The 6,104-nt window shown below is 41.7% G+C and overlaps 1 pseudogene; it reads right to left on the bottom strand.

Moving 5' to 3' along the window:
- Window positions 1–2,691: 2,691 nt before the first annotated feature.
- LOC140498350 (rho-related GTP-binding protein RhoG-like) lies at window positions 2,692–5,353 on the bottom strand (annotated as a pseudogene).
- Window positions 5,354–6,104: the final 751 nt, after the last annotated feature.

Below are 6,104 nucleotides of genomic sequence, written 5' to 3'. Positions count from 1 at the left end.
CCCAAGTAAATACCAAATTAGAAATACTGAAAACCAAAGGAGAGATTAATAAAATTGAAATTAAGAAAACTATTGAATTAATAAATAAAACCAATAGTTGGTTTTATGAAAAAACTAATAAAATTGATAAACCTTTGGTCAATCTGATTAAAAAAAAGAAAGAAGAAAACCAAATTACTAATATTAAAAATGAAAGGAGTGAACTCACCTCCAATGAGGAGGAAATTAAAACAATAATTAGAAACTACTTTGCCCAACTTTATGCCCACAAATTCGATAATCTAAATGAGATGGATGAATATTTTAAAAAATACAAATTGCCCAGATTAACAGAAGAGGAAGTTGATTACTTAAACAACCCCATCTCAGAAAAAGAAATTGAACAAGCCATCAATGAACTCCCTAGGAAAAAATCTCCAGGGCCAGATGGATTCACAAGTGAATTCTATCAAACATTTAAAGAACAGTTAATTCCAATACTACATACACTATTCTTGAAAATTGGGGAAGAAGGAGTCCTCCCAAATTCTTTCTATGATACAAATATGGTTTTGATACCCAAACCAGGAAGAGACAAAACAGAGAAAGAAAATTATAGACCAATTTCCCTAATGAATATAGATGCAAAAATTTTAAATAAGATTCTAGCAAAACGAATACAGCATCTTATCACGAGATTAATACATTATGATCAGGTAGGATTCATACCAGGACTACAGGGCTGGTTCAATATTAGGAAAACTATTAGCATTATCGATCACATCAACAACAAAGCTAACAAAAACCACATGATTATCTCAATAGATGCAGAAAAAGCTTTTGACAAAATACAACATCCATTCCTACTAAAAACATTGGAGAATGTAGGAATAAAGGGAACTTTCCATAAAATAATAAGCAGTATCTATCTAAAACCTTCAGCAAGCATTATATGCAATGGGGATAAGCTAGATGCATTCCCAATAAGATCAGGGGTGAAACAAGGTTGTCCATTATCACCACTATTATTTAATATGGTACTAGAAATGTTAGCTGTAGCAATTAGACAAGATAAAGATATCCAAGGAATTAAAATAGCCAGAGAAGAAACTAAGTTATCACTCTTTGCAGATGATATGATGATTTACCTAGAGAATCCCAGAGATTCAAGTAAAAATTACTAGAATTAAAATATTTATTTACTTGTACCTGAACTAATCTATAAGTCTGGAGCCAATACATCTATCTGTTATTAATATTTTTTTCCTGTTGATTCATTAGTTTATATTCAAGGTCTTTGAATTTCTTTCTCCTGAAATCTTTAGTACTTTCAACCTCTTCCCCCCAAGCCATTTCCCTTTTTACGCATGTTCTGACTCCCTCGTCTCTGATTGTGATTTCTTTAGGGAATGAATCTCAAAGTGGCTTACCTTCCCCCCACAATAGGGATTTAGTGGTTCACCAGGTTGAGTCTCTGTCCCAAGTGACTTTTGAGTGGTTAAATCTAGCCCCATCGGAATTAATGGTGTCTTATACTGGTGATTTTTCTCGCTCCCTGTTTTCCTCAATTTTCTGGCCAGGGATTGGTAGCTCAGAGACTGCTTTCCTCAGAATTGGCAGTTCAGCTCTTTGAATGACTGGTGCCTCCATGTTGCAGACCTTTGCAGGTGTTTGTTCTTGAAAGACTATAAACAAGTTGTCTTTCAAGGATTGAGTATACTTCCACAGTCTGGACTGGGGGGTCCTAAAGCAATAGAAAGAGGGGGAGGGGAACAGGGCATAGGAGTGGCTTTTGATGTAAGCCTCTGTCATGTATTTTGGGTCTGGTAATTCAGGCTTACTACTGCTAGGGTAGGAGTTGAGAGAGGACTTCTGAATGAACTCAGAGCCACTTAGAGTTAATCCCTGAGTTTTAGGAGATTTTTTCTTTACTTTCTTTTGAACTCTACATGTCTTAGACCATGGAAACAACGTAAGTTGCTTTATTTTTAGTGCATAGTTTTTGTTTTGGATAAGTTTGAGGGGTTGTGGGAATCAGAGCAAATTTCTAGTCTGTGCTGTTATTGCTTATGTGATCTGCATAGACATCTTAATCTCAACATGTCAAAAATTGAATTGTTATACTCTTTTTTGACACAAGGAAGTTTTTATTGATGCAAGCATGGAAAAGGTTGAGGCGGCTCATGGGATAGGACAAGTCCTCCCACTCCTTCCAGACCCCCCAAAACATGTAAGCAAAGTCTATTGATAAATAGCAAATCAGGGATTAGTAGGCAACTGCTTGTCCTTGATCCTTCTCAAGTGAGCAGGTGCTGGCTGACTCTCTTTCTTCTCAGGATCCTGTGCTCCTGTCCTGGCAAGAGGGGTGATGTGTGTCCTGGGCATGGAAGCCAGACTGCAGCAAGAATGGGCAGAAGATGGGATGAGTCTCCAGAAGTGCACTAGACCTAGGGAAGCTCAGAAAGGCCTGTGAGAGTCAGCCCAAGGAAGCTCATTGAAAACTGATGGAGTGGGAGAGCTGGAAAGACCTTCCCCACATACAGGCCTCCTGCCACAACAGGACTTCTTCAGCTTTAAGTGCCAGGGACAGAAGGACAGTGGATTGTCAACTCCAGGAGAGCAAGGAATATGTCATTTTTCATCTCTGAATTCCCAGAACCTGAAGAGAGCCCTGGACATAGTAGGAAGTCAGTAAAAAAATGTTCACTGCACTGAATGTAAAGATTGCCCAGAGAAAGGGGACCAGGAATGTTGCCCCTAATCCTCTCTCCCTTCCTCTGATGGGGAGGGCATGGAAACTGGTTGGGGGCCAGGTGGCTGGGGGGAGAAAACAGAGCCAATCAGACCTAGAAGGGAGAAGGGGATCAAAGCACATCTGGCTGAGGTGGGAAGGGGAAAAAGGGGTTCAGGAAGATGGACAGATGACAAGCTCCAGGACAGGACCAGTAGGGTAGGGAGAAGGGATATGTCCCCGCCCAAGTTGGGCAGTCACAAGAGGAAACAGGATCAGCTTCACTTGAGAGGTGTTGGATTAAACATAGATGGAACAATCTCAGTGAACACTTCTTTGACACCATCTTGCTTCAGTGCAGAGCATTAGAGGTAGCAAAGGGCATGGACCTGCTAACTCAGGGTTACACCCTACTGGGAAATGATAGATGCCTGGTGCTTCTCCTTCAGTCACCTTAAGGCATCTGACTGGACCCACAGGTCCTTCATGGTGTCTAGGAGCAGGATGAGCACATCAGGGAAATGGTGACATACTCCTGGGTATCACTTGTACCACACATTCTCACAGGTAATGAAGACTGGCAATGAAGAAGCAGAGGACAAAGATGTTGGTTTGGGGATAGGAAAGGGTGCATAGTTGGTCAGATTCTTCCTGGACTGCTGTATCTCACAGGTTCGGAATAACTGTGTGCCCATCCACAGTGCTTTGGAAACTGTAGTTGTCGACCACTGTTGGAATATACTCCTTAGGGAAGGCATTGGTAGTATAGCAGGTGAGAAAACACATCTTGCCCACTGCCCTGTGGCCCACCACCACACATCTGACACTCTGCATCATGGCAGCTGTGACACAGAAAACAGTGACCTTCCTTGCCTGTCCCAGCCAGAGCCCACACAGTGACATCCAATGTTTCATCCAGGTCCTCTGTGTCCTTCCCTCTTTGCCTGCGGCAGGGGTGCTGAGTGCATGGTGGGAGCAGTGGCTCCAAAACCTGAGAACTGAATCAATTTAATTTCCCCAAAATCTTTCTCTCTTCATAACTATCCTATATTGTTCAGGGAAATTATGTTCGTTTCACTTTGTATTAGTTCAAATAAGTTTTGCAGTTTTTTTCCAAGAGCATCTTGCCTGTCATTTCTTATAAAATAATGATATTCCATCACAATCACAGAGCACAACTTGTTCAGTCATTTCCCAATTGGTGGGTATCACCTCAATTTCCAAATCTTTGCCACCACAAAAGGAACTGTTATAAATATTTTTTTAGATATGAGTCCTTATTCTCTTTGTAAAATTATTTCTGATATTGATGGAGCAGTGGGAATGTGTGGTTTTATAGCACTTTGATCATGGTTCCCAATTGCTTTACAGAATAGCTGGATCAGTTCACTACTCAACCAACAATTAGTGTCTCAGTTTTCCCACATTCCCTCCTGAGTTTCTCATTTTCTTTTTACGCCATATTAGTCAAACTGATAGGTATGGGGTGGTAACCTGGAGTGATTTTAATTTATATTTCCCTAATCAATAATGACTTAGGGCACTTTTCATATGACTGTAATTAACTTTAATTACTTTATCTGAAAACTGTCTCTTCATATTTGTTGACCATTTATCAATTGGGAGATGGCTCTTATTTCTTACAAATTTAACTCCTTTTTATATATTTGAGAAAGGAGGTCTTTCTAAGATAAACTTCCTACAAAAGTATTTTTCACACTTATGACTATTATGTTTTCCTTCCTTCATTCTACCCCTCTTCCTTTATCCTACTCTCTCACCTTTTACTTTGTCCATCCTCAAAAGTGCTGTGCTTCTAACTACTGCCTCTCTCAATTTGCTCTCCCTTCTATCAGTCTTCCCCCCGCATTTATCTTTTCCCATGCTTTTCTTACTTTCCTATAGGTAAAGATAGAGTTCTATGCTCAACTGAATGTATATGTTATTCTTCTTTGAGCCAACTCTGGTGAGAGTAAAATTCAAGCCCCTCTCCACCTCCCCACACATTTTCCTTATCTTCTTTTCCACTGTAAAAAAAATTCTTTCATGCATCTTTTATATGAGAAAATTTACCACATTCTACCTTTTCCTTGTCCCTTCTTCCAGTGTATCCCTCTTTCTCAACCTTTAATTTTATTTTTTAAACAATCATCCCATCATATTTAATTCACACACATACTCTTTGTCTGTTGATACTCCTTTTAACTGTCCTAATAATGAAAAAGTTCTTATGAATTACACATGTCATCTTCCCATGTAGGAATGTAAACAGCTGGGGGCGGAACCAAGATGGCAGAGTGAAAGCAATGACTCACCTAAGCTCCTGGACAAAGTCCTCTGGATACCTCTGAAAGGAGAATCTGACCAAACTTTGGAGGTGCAGAATCCAGTGGGTGACAGACTTTGACGGATTTGGAGCCCAGGTTAGACTGGAAGGTCCACGGGAAGGATCTGTTCCGTGGGGGTGAGCCCCCAGCGCACAGCGCAGCGTGGTCAGCGCAGCGGGGCAGAAGGGACCTGAGAAGCCTGAGAGTGGAGGGCTGAACCAGCTGAGCAGGAGACCAGCCAAACCAAGCCAGTGAGAGCTGCTGAGCACCAGATATCAGCGCAGCAGCGGTTGAAACCTTCAGCCTGAAGACTAAACCTCGGTAAGTCACCTACTTGAACTTCTGGGAGCCAGAATGGCAGAGTGATCAGTAAAAGCTCTCTCCTTCCCCCTGATGACCGTGAAAGAACCATAAAATATTACCCCAGAAAAATCCTGGATCAGCGGGAACAGCAGAAGGGGGCAAATAGTCTCATAACACCAGAGGCTAGGAAAATAGCTAAGGGGGATTCTTCCTACTGTGGCGGAGGTGATCTGGAAGGACAGAGGACCCAGGGCACAGAAAATTCCCACTGAGATCCAGGCAAGCCTCAGGGCCAGGAAAGGAGCCCCAGGAGGGGTGGGAACATGCATTAGCATCTAGGCGTGCCTCGGCCCTCCAGGGGAAAAGGGAAGACAATAGGGAAGCTGGGATCACCATCCCCTGAGCTTGCCTTTGCCTCAGTTCAGCTGAGGAGATCTCCTGTGACCAGACCACTCCTCCCACACACTTAACAAGCTAACCCCAGGGTTGATCTGGGAAACAAAAAAACAAAAACCTGCTTTTAGCTTTTTCACACATCAGCTCAACACAAAGTTCTGTAGCTTCTGACTGAAAGAACCAGAAGCTACAACACTCAGCCAACATCATGAATAGGAAAAAGCAGACAAAAAGTGTAAAAACCATAGAATCTTTCTATGGGGATAAGGACCAAAACACAAACACCAAAGAGGTCAGAGCTGAGACTGTACTTCCATCTGAAACTTCAGAAGGGACTATGAACCTCTCGCAAGCACAACTAGCTTTCC

The sequence above is a fragment of the Notamacropus eugenii genome, chromosome 4 (genome assembly GCF_028372415.1).
Source record: "Notamacropus eugenii isolate mMacEug1 chromosome 4, mMacEug1.pri_v2, whole genome shotgun sequence".
Lineage (NCBI taxonomy): Eukaryota > Metazoa > Chordata > Mammalia > Diprotodontia > Macropodidae > Notamacropus > Notamacropus eugenii.
The sequence above is the reverse complement of the archived record's forward strand: the minus strand, read 5'-3'. Positions and strand labels throughout refer to the sequence as shown.